At 40.0% G+C, this 16,845-nt stretch overlaps 2 long non-coding RNA genes across 3 annotated transcripts; both read left to right on the forward strand.

The window, feature by feature from the left end:
* The first annotated feature begins 862 nt into the window (after positions 1–862).
* Positions 863–3,608, forward strand: LOC131128265 (uncharacterized). Its single transcript, XR_009129612.1, has 3 exons — positions 863–1,187; positions 2,890–2,971; positions 3,392–3,608. It is a non-coding gene; the product is annotated as an uncharacterized LOC131128265 (long non-coding RNA).
* Positions 3,609–12,361: 8,753 nt separating this feature from the next.
* Positions 12,362–16,626, forward strand: LOC131128275 (uncharacterized). 2 transcript variants are annotated; one of them, XR_009129617.1, is made up of 5 exons: positions 12,362–12,970; positions 13,696–13,748; positions 15,330–15,421; positions 16,099–16,237; positions 16,400–16,626. It is a non-coding gene; the product is annotated as an uncharacterized LOC131128275 (long non-coding RNA). The 2 variants fall into 2 exon arrangements; XR_009129616.1 differs by having other exon boundaries at positions 13,696–15,421.
* The last annotated feature ends 219 nt before the right edge of the window (positions 16,627–16,845 follow it).

Raw genomic sequence — 16,845 nt, forward strand, 5'->3', positions numbered from 1 at the left:
AGTCCTGCAAAAAATGGGTAATAGCCACATTTCCACTATTGATGTTGTGCCGAAATTGTCTGCGCTGTGAAGTAAACACAGACTTACGTTACCACTCGTTCATACATGGTAAGTCAGGGGTCTCCAACCAGTAGCTCATGAGCTACCAGTAGCTCCTAACCACTTTTCAAGTAGCTCTCTAAAGGGTTGATCAAATCCTAAATCGACAAAATTAGAAAGTGGGGTTCGGCAGCTGTCCAGAAGTCCTTGGGAAAGATTGGGAGTGTGACCTACTACTACTGCGATGGGTCTTTGTTTATGTATTGTATTTTATATTATTTATCTTTTGTAACTGATTTTGTAACTAACTAACTTCATTGAGGATTTAAATAAATCAATTCCAATCATTTTTTGACATTCCTAATTCATTTTACACAATACACATGATTTGGACACACATTAAGACACTTGGGAGCTGAAAGAGCCGGGCTGAGCCAAAAGAAGCGGCTGTCCAAAAAGAGACAGAATTTACATCACTACTGTCATAGGTCTGTGTGACAAGGAAGACCAAAATATTTCATCCAGATATGGGAGGTCAATACAGATGTTTATGTTTTGGTCAATGTGGATATTTAAGTTTTATGGCCAAAAAGAAGTAAAAAAAAGAGATTGTTTTGGATCATTTTTGAATAATAAAAAAAGATTCTCAACCCAAGTAAAATTCTCAAGTAAAATCACGTTTTAATGTTTACTGTTTTTCTTTTTTAATCTTATCTGGGACTGCGCCTGCTCCCTCCTCTTCCTCCACCACCTCCTACATGGTACCCTATAGGGGGCGGCTTTCTTTCAGAGCTTCTCTTGAGGCCTCCACCCAAAGCCTTTTCATAGCCTCCACCACCTCCTCCTTGACCTTGTCCGGCCTCTGAGCTGGGTGTCATTGTGGATAAGAGCAGCACACACAGGGCCAATATCAGCAGTATGGACATGATTGTTTACCTGTAAGGGCAAAATATTAGAAACAGCACCATAACAATAATTGTTATATTAATACTTCAAAACTGAAAATTATTAACTAATTGATAGTTTAATTTTAATTCCTGAATGTGATCCCTGGTCTACGTGATCTTACCAGTTGGAGGAGAAAACAAAGCAGTTGAGATGATGCACGTTGGCGTTGGAGTGAGCAGAAAGATGTTCTACCACTGACAGTAAGACTTTAATACCTGCTCTAATGTTGACTTAATACTTAATATTGACTTAATACTGGCCAATGTTGGAATATCATATTAATAATATTCTGTTCTGAGCATTAATATTTTTGACTAAGCTGAGAAGCTAAGGTGTCATCATTACATAACTCATTTTACCAGCCACCGGGATGATTAATGCTTTCACAAATGTTTGCTAACAACATTTTCCCCACCCCACCTTCACATTTTAATGACTTCTAAGCTTGCATGGCTGTGTAAGTACTAAGGTGGCCTCATGGGTGAAAAAAGTTTTTTTCTTTTGCCAAGTTACATTTTGAAAACATGATTGTCACTTTCTCCTGTGTGTGTCCAAGAACAGTTCCAGGCAAATTCAACGAGAGGTGCACATTAAAACATGGCAAACATGGCAATTTGGATATTGTACTTTTACTGACAAAAACAATTAAAAACAAAAACAAATACTTTGCTTTTTCATCAGCATTTTATAAAGATTGTGTAGTTGAGAAACATGGTAACACTTTCAAATAAAATACACAAAATGACAGTAGTTAATGAGGAACTGACCTAACCCTAACCACTACTCATTAGTTATTCATTTGTTCTTCAGTAACTACTACATTTTTGTTTACTTTATTGAAAAGTGAGACCAAAAACATTCTCAACCAAGATAATAAAATTATATTTTAATTTTTCTGTTGGTCAGGGGCCTTTGGAATTGGCCTGTCTGCCCTCGCCCTCGTTGCGCGCCCTCCCCTGTATCCATCGTTCACTGGAATGGGCAGTCTGTTTCCAGAACTGCTCCCGGCTCCTCTAACCGAACCCCTTCTGTCGATTTCACCGCCTTGACCATGTCTGGCCTCTAAGCCGGGTGTCATTGTGGATAAGAGCAGCACACACAGGGCCAATGTCATCAGTCTGGACATGATTGTTTACCTGTAAGGGCAAAATATTAGAAACAGCTCTCAGTGCAGTAGTACATCCCTGAAAAACTATTAGCTCATTAAAACCTAAAATACCTCAAAAGTTTATCGTTTCAATCATCTGGTAAATTTTGAGCTGCTCATGGATTAATAGTTTCATTGTAATTCCAGAATGTGATCTTGGCCTACGTGATCTTACCAATTTGTGTAGAAAACAAAGTCGTTGAGATGATGCTCCACTCAGTTCATCCCTTCCACAGGCTGATACTGAAGCAACACTTTGGCGTTGGAGTGAGCAGAAAGATGCTCTACCACTGACAGTAAGACTTAAATACCTGTTCTAATGTTGACTTAAGACTTGAATTTGCCAATGATGGAGTATTATATCAATATGTTCATATATATAATGTCATATTAATGAGATGCTAAGGTGTCATCATTACATAACACATTTTTACCAGCCAACATTTTTTGTTAAATGTTTGACTTTTTTTTTCCGCCCCACCTTCACATCCTAATGACTGATGATACATTTGGCTCTTTTAAGAGAGCCTAACAATATGAGCCATATGAAATGTGTTACTTAAATGGATGTATTTAAACCTTAATGAACAGCAACAAAAATATATTACAAAGACCCATGTTAATTAACAAATTAGGTCAAAATAGGTCAGATCTCTTCATTCAAATTTCCCACAAACTAATCGGCTCATGGCTCTGGCACGCCTTCACAACTCTTCCGTCAGTGAAGGATTTTTTTGCTTTGCTTCAATCCTCAGTGAACCGACGTGTACATGTTCCTGTGATGCTGAAGCGGCACGTTGGCGGTGGAATGAACAGAAAGATGCTGTACCACTGACAGTAAGACTTTAATACCTGTTCTAATGTGGACTTGTCAAATGATGGAATCATAATAATCCTATACTCTCTGCTTACTTTATAAAGCAAGCAATGAAATCAATACAATGTACAATAAAGGAAATGAGTCTTGAAGGTGGACAGGTCAGTACAGATACGGACAGAGAGGGCCACATTAAAAACTTGGCAACTAATGATATATAAATATTAGAAACTTTATTTAAATAACTTTTGGAACCTCTGTCTGTCAAGGGCCCTTCGAAATGTCCAAACTTCCCCCCGCCATATGGCGCCTATATCCTCTACCATAGCCATACCCACGGGCAGACCTCAGAGTGGCTTTTGTGATGGCTCCCTTTGCTGCTGGTCCAACTCCTTCACCCAGATTGGCCAATACTCCAGATATGCGTGTTTTTTTTGCAGAACTGCTCCTGCCATGTAGACTCCAACCACGTCTCTTCTCTCCATCACCTCCTCTACCATACCCGAAAGGGAGCGGCTTTTTTTCAGAGCTTCTCTGGAGGCCTCCACCCAAAGCCCCTTCATTGCCTCCACCACCTCCTCCTTGACCATGTACGGCCTCTGAGCTGGGTGTCATTGTGGATAAGAGCAGCACACACAGGGCCAATGTCAGCAGTCTCAACATGATTGTTTACCTGTAAGGGAAAAATATTAAAAACAGCTCTCAGTACAGTGCATCACAGCAAACTATTACCCCAGTAACAGTAAGATAATGTTGCATTAATACCTCAGAACTGAACATTATTGTGGTTTCAACCATCCGATAAATTTTGAGCTGCTGACTGATGGATCATTTTAATTCTAGAATGTGATCTTGGCCTACGTGATCTTACCAGTTTGTGTAGAAAACAAAGATGCTGAGATGATGCTCCACTCACTTCTTCCCTCCACACGTTGGTGTTGAGTGAGCAGAAAGATGGTGTACCACTGACACTACGACTTTATACCAGTTCTAATGTTGACTTTATACTTGAATTGGCCAATGATGAACCACATTCGGTTTTCAGTTTGACTAATGGAATATTAATGTGTTGGACCCAAGCTGAGATGCCAACATCTCATTGTCATTACACAAATATTGTCACCAGTCATGTGGTTGACTCTTTTCTCAGCTGTTCCTCCATGCTCTTGTAATCGTTTGAATGCCGCATCTTTTGTTATTGTGTTAACAGACACCCCCTCTATTTTTTGTTTTCTATTGAACAACTCTGTTCATATGTTGAGGGTCAGTTACACAGTTTTGCCAGTAGGTGGCGATCTGGCTCCAATTGTTGATCAATTGGAGAGCCCATGCGTGTACGCTCTTCCCATGCGCAGGTCAGAAATAAAGGAGCAAGGCACATGTGCTAATGTGGTCCCCTCTCTGTTAATCCACAGGTAATGAAAATATTAGTTTGCTAGTTTTGTCTATGACGTGTGAGTACAATGTTGAGTGTTTTTGTGATGTGTATGAGTGTATTGGAGACTGTATTACAGTTAACGAGTGTTGCCTCGATGCCAAGAGACCGACTGTGTTGCTATGCTAACTAAGAAACACCATATAGTAGTTTCTATTTAAGTGTATTTGTTATAAAATGGCATTAAGTATTCAGTAATATCTAGATTTTTGACATTTTTGACATACTATCCTGTTTATTATCCAGTTTCGACAAGCCAGATGTGAGTAAAGTTGTTTTCCTGGCAAGAGGCTCTATGTTTTGCTACTTTCACGTTTCTGTTGCTCCCGCTCGGAGTAAATGAGTGATGCTAATCAGGCGTGCGTGTGAGTGAAATATGTAGAAATGTATAATTCGTGTTGTTATGTTAATGTTAACCTTATCTCGATGTCTATTGCGACGGGTTTTTGTATTATATAATATTATTTATTTTTTGTAACTGTTCATTGAGGGTTTAAATAAATCAATTCCAATCATTTTTTTACATTCCTAATTCATTTTACACAATACACATGATTTGGACACACATTAAGACACTTGGGAGCTGAAAGAGCTGGGCCGAGCCAAAAGAAGCGGCTGTCTAAAAAGAGACAGAATTTACATCACTACTGTCATAGGTCTGTGTGACAAGGCAAGACCAAAATATTTCATCCAGATATGGGAGGTCAATACAGATGTTTATGTTTTGGTCAATGTGGATATTTAACTTTTACCGCCAAAAAGAAGTAAAAACAAAGACATTGTTTATGATCATTTTCTAACTATAAAAAAACATTCTCAACCCTGAGTAAAATCATGTTTTAATGTTTGCTTTTTTGGGGAGGAATCCTTCTTGGAAACTTCCTCGTTCTTCTTCCACCATGGCCACTGTTCCCGATAAGGGGCGGCTCTTTTTCAGAGCTTCTCTGGAGGCTTACACCCAAAGCCCGTTCATTGCCTCCACCACCTCCTCCTTGACCTTGTCCGGCCTCTGAGCTGGTCATTGTCATTGTCTCCCCTGTATCCACCGTTCACTGAAATGGGCAGTCTGTTTCCAAAACTGCTCCCGCCTCCTCTAACCGAACCCCTTTTGTAGATTTCACCGCCCTGACCATGTCTGGCCTCTGAGCCGGGTGTCATTGTGGATAAGAGCAGCACACACAGGGCCAATGTCAGCAGTCTGGACATGATTGTTTACCTGTAAGGGAAAAATATTAGAAACAGCTCTCAGTGCAGTAGTACATCACTGAAAAACTATTACCACGTTAATACCTAAAATACATCAAAAGTTTATCGTTTCAGTCATCTGGTAAATTTTGAGCTGCTAGCGGATCAATAGTTTCATTGTAATTCCAGAATGTGATCTTGGCCTACGTGATCTTACCAATTTGTGGAGAAAACAAAGTCGCTGAGATGATGCTCCACTCAGTTCATCGTTGGAGTGAGTAGAAAGATGCTCTACCACTGACAGTAAGACTTAAATACCTGTTCTAATGTTGACTTAACACTTGAATTTGCCAATGATGGAGTATTATATCAATATTTTCTTCTGAGCATGGTTAATGTCATATTAATGAGATGCTCAGGTGTCATCATTACATAACAAATTTTTACCAGCCACCAGTTTTTCTTAAATGTTTGACTTTTTTTCCGCCCCACCTTCACATCCTAATGACTGATGATACATTTGGCTGTTTTAAGAGAGCCTAACCATATGAGCCATCTGAAATGTATTACTTAAATGGATGTATTTAAACCTTAATGAACAGCAACAAAAATATATTACAAAGACCCATGTTAATTAACAAATTAGGTCAAAATAGGTCAGATCTCTTCATTCAAATTTCCCACAAACCAATCGGCTCATGGCTCTGGCACGCCTTCACAACTCTTCCGTCAGTGAAGGATTTTTTTGCTTTGCTTCAATCCTCAGTGAACCGACGTGTACATGTTCCTGTGATGCTGAAGCGGCACGTTGGCGGTGGAATGAACAGAAAGATGCTGTACCACTGACAGTAAGACTTTAATACCTGTTCTAATGTGGACTTGTCAAATGATGGAATCATAATAATCCTATACTCTCTGCTTACTTTATAAAGCAAGCAATGAAATTAATACAATGTACAATAAAGGAAATGAGTCTTGAAGGTGGACAGGTCAGTACAGATACGGACAGAGAGGACCACATTAAAACTTGGCAACAAATGATATTTAAATATTAGAAACTTTATTTAAATAACTTTTGGAACCTCTGTCTGTCAAGGGCCCTTCGAAATGTCCAAACTTCCCCCCGCCATATGTCGCCTATATCCTCTACCATAGCCATACCCACGGGCAGACCTCAGAGTGGCTTCTGTGATGGCTCCCTTTGCTGCTGGTCCAACTCCTTCACCCAGATTGGACAATGTTGGACAATTGGACAATTTTCATTTTGTCATATCATTTTCATGTTGAATTATTTATTTTACGTATATTGTCATTTTATTTTGAAATTTGTTTTATTTTGGTGACTTCCTGTAAGAAAGGCACTCCCTGTAGTTTCGCAGTACTCTCCTCAGACGGCGCGAGATCCCGCTGAGGAGAGGTAAGTTCATATAGTCGCTCTTGTCTTCAGAGCTAAAACACAGTAAAAAAACATTCATGAGTTGTATACATTTGTATTGTTAAGCTCACATGCATTGTATGAAAACAAGGTGTGCTTTGTGCTGACTTTTTGAGGCACTTTATGTAACATACAGTAGCGGTATCCACATGCTAGTTACCGATGTTAAGCTAGGCTAAGAGAAGAGCATGTGCGGGGTTTCTCATGCACTTTGCATGCTTCTCGTCTTTCTTTTAGAGGTGTGCCTGTTGAAATCCAGACGAGTTGCTGTACTGATTTTATTTTATTCACACAGGTATGTGAGCTCATGGTTTTTTGTTCATTTATGTTATAATGTTCATGATAAAACATAAAAATTGCCACTGTTGAATGTAAAAATGTATTTTAAGGAACCTTGTTGCCAGAATGCACAAGCAAAAATTTTGAACTATACAATCAGACAAACATTGAAAGGTATTTGTGTTTCCAAATGTTACGTTGAATGAATTATGCGAATTTATAGAAACGTGCATTAACTGAGACGGCGCGAGATCCCGCTGAGGAGAGAGGTGTACCTGTTGAAATCCAGACGAGTTGCTGTACTGATTTTATTTTATTCACACAGCTGGTTCCAAATAAATCCTGCTCCAGTGGCAAAACAGCGGTGATCCCCGTTTTATCCCAGTGAGACAAGAGAGGGTCGGCTAGACCGGCTACACAGATATGCGTGTTTTTTTTGCAGAGCTGCTTCTGCCACCTCTCCGACTCCAACCACCTCTGTCGCCTCCATCATGATGTTCGTGATTCAGACCTCAGGCCTGGGCCCAGAGCTGGGTGTCATTGTGGATAAGAGAAACACACACAGGGCCAATGTCATCAGTCTGGACATGATTGTTTACCTGTAAGGGCAAAATATTAGAAACGTCTCTTCGTGCAGTGCATCACAGCAAACTATTACCCCAATAACAATAAGATAATGTTGCATTAATACCTCAGAACTGAACATTATTGTGGTTTCAACCATCCGATAAATTTTGAGCCGCTAACTGATTGTTCATTTTAACTCGAGAATGTGATCTTGGCCTACGTGATCTTACCAGTTTGTGTAGAAAACAAAGTTGCTGAGATGATGCTCCACTCACTGCTTCCCTCCACACGTTGGTGTTGAGTGAGCAGAAAGATGGTGTACCACTGACACTACGACTTTATACCAGTTCTAATGTTGACTTTATACTTGAATTGGCCAATGATGAAACACATTCGGTTTTCAGTTTGACTAATGGAATATTAATGTGTTGGACCCAAGCTGAGATGCCAACATCTCATCGTTATCACACAAATATTGTCACCAGTCATGTGGTTGACTCTTTTCTCAGATGTTCCTCCATGCATTCCCACCCTTGCATGTTTAGGGATGTTCGTTTACAAAGTAATTCATTTGCCTGCAAATGTCACTCTTGGCGAAGAGATTGTTGCATGCAAATGACAAGCTTACTGATGTCCGGAGATGCTAAAAGCCTTTTTCACCACAAACTGTGTCTACGCCTGTTTTTTTAAATACAGGTAGTCCTGCAAAAAACGTGTAATAGCCACATTTCCACTATTGATATTGTGACGAAATCGTCTGCACGATGAAGTAAACATTGACTTACGTTACCACTCGTTCATACATGGTAAGTCAGGGGTCTCCAACCAGTAGCTCATGAGCTACCAGTAGCTCCTAACCACTTTTCAAGTAGCTCTCCAAAGGGTTGATTTATTTATTCTCAAATCCTAAATCGACAAAATTAGAAAGTGGGGTTTGGCAGCTGTCCAGAAGTCCTTGGGAAAGATTGGGAGTGTGACCTACTACTACTGCGATGGGTCTTTGTTTATGTATTATATTTTATATTATTTATCTTTTGTAACTTTTCATTGAGGTTTTAAATAAATCAATTCGAATCATTTTTTTACATTCCTAATTCATTTTACACAATACACATGATTTGGACACACATCAAGACACTTGGGAGCTGAAAGAGCCGGGCCGAGCCAAAAGAAGCGGCTGTCTAAAAAGAGACAGAATTTACATCACTACTGTCATAGGTCTGTGTGACAAGGCAAGACCAAAATATTTCATCCAGATATGGGAGGTCAATACAGATGTTTATGTTTTGGTCAATGTGGATATTTAACTTTTACCGCCAAAAAGAAGTAAAAACAAAGACATTTTTGGGATAATTTTCTAACTATAAAAAAACATTCTCAACCCTGAGTAAAATCATGTTTTAATGTTTCCTTTTTTTTGGAAACCTTATCTGGGACTGTGCCTGCCCCCTCCTCCTCCTCCACCATATCCACTACCGTACCCGAATGAAAGCTGATTTTTTTCAGATTTTTTTCTCCAGCTTCTTTGGAGGCCTCCACCCAAAACCCCTTCATTGCCTCCACCACCTCCTCCTTGACCATGTCCGGCCTCTGAGCTGGGTGTCATTGTGGATAAGAGCAGCACACACAGGGCCAATATCAGTAGTCTGGACATGATTGTTTACCTGTAAGGGAAAAATATGAGAAACAGTACCATAACAATAACATATTGTTATATTAATACCTCAAAACTGAACATTATTAACTGATTGATAGTTTCATTTTAATTCCTGAATGTGATCCCTGGTCTACGTGATCTTACCAGTTGGAGGAGAACACAAAGCAGTTGAGATGATGCACGTTGGCGTTGGAGTGAGCAGAAAGATGTTCTACCACTGACAGTAAGACTTTAATACCTGCTCTAATGTTGACTTAAGACTTAATATTGACTTAATACTGGCCAATGATGCAATATCATATTAATTATATTCTGTTCTGAGCATTAATATTTTTGACTAAGCTGAGATGCTAAGGTGTCCTCATTACATAACTCATTTTACCAGCCACCGGGATGATTAATGCTTTCACAAATGTTTGCTAACAATCTTTTCTCCACCCCACCTTCACATTTTAATGACTTCTAAGCTTGCATGGCTGTGTAAGTGCTAAGGTGGCCTTATAGGTGAAAAAGGTTTCAGTGTACATACTAATACAGCGACCCACCACCTGTCCTCCCACCATCCACTCCTCTTTTGAATTTGGATTTTAGGACGTCTGGGATCTGTTCTTGAGGGTGGGGGTACTGTCCTGCTCTGTGTGTTTGCTTGCATTACAGTTTGCTTATATCATTGCGTTGCATTGCGTTGTGTTGCATTGCGTTGTGTTGCATTGCGTTGTGTTGCATTGCGTTGTGTTGCATTGCGTTGCTGTATAAATGGCAACACATAGAACCTTTACATACACTACTGAAAGCACTGCAGCCAAGAATCACTGACTGCACATCATTGCTTGTGTGTTATGTTGCTTTTTCTGGTGGTCGCTCTCTCCCAGTAGGGCTTACTTTAAACTGTCTAAATTCCAGCATCAAGGCTAGATTCTGGCTAACACACTTCCAGTACGCTACCATGGGACCTCTGAGACACCAATCTTTAATCACTGCTCCACAAAAGGGGTTCCGCCCGCAAAATATAGTCTTGTGCACCCAACAGGAGCTTTTGACTGAAGAGGCCCACTCCTCTTTGTACAGTCTCTGAGTTACAGTGTACAGATACATTAGCCTGGCATCCCAAACTGGATATACTGTACTGTTCCACTTGTTTAATTGGAGGAGACAAACACAAGCAAAAACAAAAGATATAAGGCTAAGAAGTTTACAATACAGCACCTGTTTTTTTTTTGCCAAGTTACATTTTGAAAACATGATTGTCACTTTCTCCTGTGTTTGTGCAAGAGCAGTTCCAGGCAAATTCAACCAGAGGTGCACATTAAAACATGGCAAACATGGCAATGTGGATATTGGACTTTTACTGACAAAAACAATTAAAAACAAAAAGAAAGACTTTGCTTTTTGATCAGCATTTTATAACTACTGTATAGTTGAGAAACATGGTAACACTTTCAAATAAGATACACAAAATGACAGTAGTTAATGAGGAACTGACCTAACCCTAACCACCACTCATTAGTTATTCATTTGTTCTTCAGTAACTACTACATTTTTGTTTACTTTATTGAAAAGTGAGACCAAAAACATTCTCAACCAAGATAATAAAATTATATTTTAATTTTTCTGTTGGTCAGGGGCCTTTGGAATTCGCCTGTCTGCCCTCGCCCTTGTTGCGCGCCCTCCCCTGTATCCATCGTTCACTGAAATGGGCGGTCTGTTTCCAAAACTGCTCCCGGCTCCTCTAACCGAACCCCTTCTGTCGATTTCACCGCCTTGACCATGTCTGGCCTCTGAGCCGGGTGTCATTGTGGATAACAGCAGCACACACAGGGCCAATGTCATCAGTCTGGACATGATTGTTTACCTGTAAGGGCAAAATATTAGAAACAGCTCTCAAAGGTTTATCGTTTCAATCATCTGGTAAATTTTGAGCTGCTAACGGATTAATAGTTTCATTGTAATTCCAGAATGTGATCTTGGCCTACGTGATTACCAATTTGTGTAGAAAAAAAAGTCGCTGAGATGATGCTCTACTCAGTTCATCGTTGGAGTGAGTAGAAAGATACTGTACCACTGACAGTAAGACTTTAATACCTGTTCTAATGTGGACTTGTCAAATGATGGAATAATAACAATCCTATACTCTCTGCTTACTTTATAAAGCAAGCAATGAAATCAATACAATGTACAATAAAGGAAATGAGTCTTGAAGGTGGACAGGTCAGTACAGATACGGACAGAGAGGGCCACATTAAAACTTGGCAACAAATGATATTTAAATATTAGAAACTTTATTTAAATAACTTTTGGAACCTCTGTCTGTCAAGGGCCCTTCGAAATGTCCAAACTTCCCCCCGCCATACGGCGCCTATATCCTCTACCATAGCCATACCCACGGGCAGACCTCAGAGTGGCTTTTGTGATGGCTCCCTTTGCTGCTGGTCCAACTCCTTCACCCAGATTGGCCAATATTCCAGATATGTGTTTTTTTTTTGCAGAACTGCTTCTGCCATGTAGACTCCAACCACGTCTGTTCTCTCCATCACCTCCTCTACCATACCCAAAAGGGAGCGGCTTTTTTTCAGAGCTTCTCTGGAGGCCTCCACCCAAAGCCCCTTCATTGCCTCCACCACCTCCTCCTTGACCATGTACGGCTTGTGAGCTGGGTGTCATTGTGGATAAGAGCAGCACACACAGGGCCAATGTCAGCAGTCTCAACATGATTGTTTACCTGTAAGGGCAAAATATGAAAAACAGCTCTCAGTACAGTGCATCACAGCAAACTATTACCCCAATAACAGTAAGATAATGTTGCATTAATACCTCAGAACTGAACATTATTGTGGTTTCAACCATCCGATAAATTTTGAGCTGCTGACTGATGGATCATTTTAATTCTAGAATGTGATCTTGGCCTACGTGATCTTACCAGTTTGTGTAGAAAACAAAGATGCTGAGATGATGCTCCACTCACTTCTTCCCTCCACACGTTGGTGTTGAGTGAGCAGAAAGATGGTGTACCACTGACACTACGACTTTATACCAGTTCTAATGTTGACTTTATACTTGAATTGGCCAATGATGAACCACATTCGGTTTTCAGTTTGACTAATGGAATATTAATGTGTTGGACCCAAGCTGAGATGCCAACATCTCATTGTTATTACACAAATATTGTCACCAGTCATGTGGTTGACTCTTTTCTCAGCTGTTCCTCCATGCTCTTGTAATCGTTTGAATGCCGCATCTTTTGTTATTGTGTTAACAGACACCCCCTCTATTTTTTGTTTTCTATTGAACAACTCTGTTCATATGTTGAGGGTCAGTTACACAGTTTTGCCAGTAGGTGGCGATCTGGCTCCAATTGTTGATCAATTGGAGAGCCCATGCGTGTACGCTCTTCCCATGCGCAGGTCAGAAATAAAGGAGCAAGGCACATGTGCTAATGTGGTCCCCTCTCTGTTAATCCACAGGTAATGAAAATATTAGTTTGCTAGTTTTGTCTATGACGTGTGAGTACAATGTTGAGTGTTTTTGTGATGTGTATGAGTGTATTGGAGACTGTATTACAGTTAACGAGTGTTGCCTCGATGCCAAGAGACCGACTGTGTTGCTATGCTAACTAAGAAACACCATATAGTAGTTTCTATTTAAGTGTATTTGTTATAAAATGGCATTAAGTATTCAGTAATATCTAGATTTTTGACATTTTTGACATATTATCCTGTTTATTATCCTGTTTCGACAAGCCAGATGTGAGTAAAGTTGTTTTCCTGGCAAGAGGCTCTATGTTTAGCTACTTTCACATTTCTGTTGCTCCCGCTCAGAGTAAATGAGTGATGCTAATCAGGCGTGTGAGTGAGTGAAATATGTAGAAATGTATAATTTGTGTTGTTATGTTAATGTTAACCTTATTTAGCTTCTGTTAAATTATTTTAGAGTCATGTGTTTTTAGTTGTCCTAAGGAAGAATGTTTTGTATCATTTCTTTTTAGTTTGTTTACATAATTTGCTATTTTATTTGTGAAATGTTGTATGAGAGGGAAATAAACCGCACCTTAACTGAAACGCTTATTGAGATTGAGGGATATGTGATTGTGTATTCATTTGTTTATTGTTTATTATAATGCGCAGGTCAGAAATAAAGGCGCAAGGCATGAGGAAGATGCTAACGTGGTCTTCTCTCTGTTAATCCACAGGTTACGCAGTGTCCCCTGGCCTGTGTAACCCTCGCTGCCGGTCCAGATTACCCGTAGGTCTGGTGCCGGTAACACTTTACCACCCTTGCATGTCTATGGAAGTTCTTTTACAGAGTAATTCATTTGCCTGCAACAGACTATGGTATTCTTGTAGTCAGGAAGTCACTCTTGGGAAGTAATCGTTCCCTGCTTGCAAATGACAAGCTCACCGATGTCCGGAGTTGCTAACAGCCTTTTTCCACTGCTAACAGTGTGTCTACAGTGTTTTTTAAATGCAGGTAGTCCCGCAAAAAACGTGTAATTGTCACGCCCTGTGTAGGCTCCCGTGTGACAGTTTGTTTATGTTACCTTCTTTGGCTTTAGTTTCTGTTTGGACACCGTTATTTTGCATGCACTTCCTGCTTTGCCACGTTTTTCCCTGTGTTGCAATTATCACCCACACCTGTTCCTTATTTCTGTTACCTATTTAGTTCAGGTGTGTGCTTCTCCCCTTTGTGGGCTCATTATTGTTGGTTGCTCTGCCCTTCTCTGTTGCTGTATCCTGCTGCCGCTATTATCAAATTCAAAGCTTTTACCTGCATTTGCTCCTGTTCTCTGCATTCTGGGGTCGCACCGCAAAGCCAAAGAGCCCTGATCTTGACAGTAATAGCCACGTTTCCACTATTGATGTTGTGACGAAATTGTCTGCACTATGAAGTAAACACTTACGTTACCACTCGTTCATACATGGAAAATCGAGGTTCTCCAACCAGTAGCTCCTAAACACTTTTCAAGTAGCGCTCCAAAAGGTTGATTTATTTATTATCAATTCCTAAATTGACAAATTGACATCTTTTGCAACTGTTCATTGATGATTTAAATAATCAATTCCAATCATTTTTTACATTCCTAATTCATTTTACACAATACACATGATTTGGACACACATTAAGACACTTGGGAGCTGAAAGAGCCGGGCCGAGCCAAAAGAAGCGGCTGTCTAAAAAGAGACATCACTACTGTCATAGGTCTGTGTGACAAGGCAAGACCAAAATATTTCATCCAGATATGGGAGGTCAATACAGATGTTTATGTTTTGGTCAATGTGGATATTTAACTTTTACCGCCAAAGAGAAGTAAAAACAAAGAGATTGTTTTGGATCATTTTCTAACTATAAAAAAAACATTCTCAATCCTGAGTAAAATCATGTTTTAATGTTTACTTTTTTTTTGAATTCTTATCTGGGACTACTCCTCCGCTCTTCCTCCTCTTCCTCCTCCCCATCCTCCCCCTCCTCTTCCTCCTCCTGCTCCTCCTCCACTATAGCCACCGTACCCGATACGGACCGGCTTTTTTGCCAAGCTTTTACCCCCAAAGCCCCTTTATAGCCTCCACTACCTCTACCTTGATCATGTCCGGCCTCTGAGCTGGGTGTCATTGTGGATAAGAGCAGCACACACAGGGCCAATATCAGCAGTCTGGACATGATTGTTTACCTGTAAGGGAAAAATCTAATGATTACCACCATAATAAACATACTGTACTCTAACATACTGTTACATTAATACCTGAGGTTTTTATGTTGAGCTGCTAACTGATTGATAGTTTAATTTTAGTTTCAGAATGTGACCTTTGGCCTATGTGATCTTACCAGCTGGAGTCGAAAACAAACTGATGCTCATCAAGGCTGATACTGAAGCAGCACGTTGGCGTTGGAGTGAGTAGAAAGATGCTCTACCACTGACAGTAAGACTTTAATACCTGCTCTAATGTTGACTTAATACTTGAATTGGCCAATGGTGGAGTATAATATCAATATTTTCTTCTAAGCATTGTTAATGTCATATTAAGGTGTCATCCTTACATAACTCATATTTCCAGCCAACAGATTGTTTGATAGCAATTTTTATTCCACTTTCTCATCTTCTCAGCTTGCATGCAATGATTTTCCTGCTAAAAAAAAAAGCACACATTTTGAATGATTAGATGAACAACATTTATTGTATTTCTTCTCCGTAAAAGTAGCACTAGCACCCCGGACAAGAATTAGAGTGCAATGCAAGACTTTTCTGACTCCTTCCAATTTTGCTCACTTAGTGAGTGATTATTACAGCATCATTTGTTTCTCCATAGTTGTCGGACAACTTGCTGTCCGGCAGCTTCAGTTTCAGCGATTTTGAAAGGTTCCCCGCCGTTAATAGTGGGTGTACGTATACGTTTGGCCTCTGAGCTGGGTGTCATTGTGGATAAGAGCAGCACACACAGGGCCAATATCAGCAGTCTGGACATGATTGTTTACCTGTAAGGGAAAAATCTACCGCTGTAATAAACATACTGTCACGTTAATACTTCTTTTATTATCATTTCATTCATTCGCTAAATTCTGAGCTGCTAACTGACTGACTGATTAATTTTAATTCCAGAATTGAAGTCAATCGAAGTGATCTTACCTGTTTGAGTCGGGAAACAAAGTTGTTGAGACTATGCTTCACTCACTTCTTCACATCGACTGAAACAGCACGTTGGTGTTGGAGGGAGCAGAAAGATGCTCTACCACTGACAGTAAGACTTTAATACCTGCTCTAATGTTGACTTAACACTTGAATTGGCAATGCATTTGTTTTTCAGCATGATTAATGGAATATTAACGTGTTTGACCAAGCTGAGATGCCAACATCTCATCATTAAACAGATCACCAGTCAGGTTGTTGACTCTTTTCTCAGGTGTGGATATCAGGTTTGACAAGAAAGAGATACGGCTGCAGCAGCCTCCTGGATCGATAGATGAATCGATTAGAGATACATGCAACAGGTATTGCAGACCTAGCAACCGGTTGTCTTAAACAATAAGCCAGAGTCTGGGCTGGTGGCGATTATCTCACATACGAGCTTACCGTGAAGACGACAATGGATGTACAGTTAATAGTAGCAGCAAACTAGCTGACGGGATACAAACGTATGCATGTATGCATGTAACTTTAGTAACTAAAGTTACATGGTGCATTCAAGGACCATCGAACAATGTGGGAGAGGGCGTATTGATTACCAAATACACAAGATTGTTTTGGATCATTTTCTAACTATAAAAAAAGATTCTCAACCCTGAGTAAAATCATGTTTTAATGTTTACTGTCTTTTGGAAACCTTATCTGGGACTCCCATTCCTCCTC

Source organism: Doryrhamphus excisus, chromosome 4, assembly GCF_030265055.1.
Source record: "Doryrhamphus excisus isolate RoL2022-K1 chromosome 4, RoL_Dexc_1.0, whole genome shotgun sequence".
Lineage (NCBI taxonomy): Eukaryota > Metazoa > Chordata > Actinopteri > Syngnathiformes > Syngnathidae > Doryrhamphus > Doryrhamphus excisus.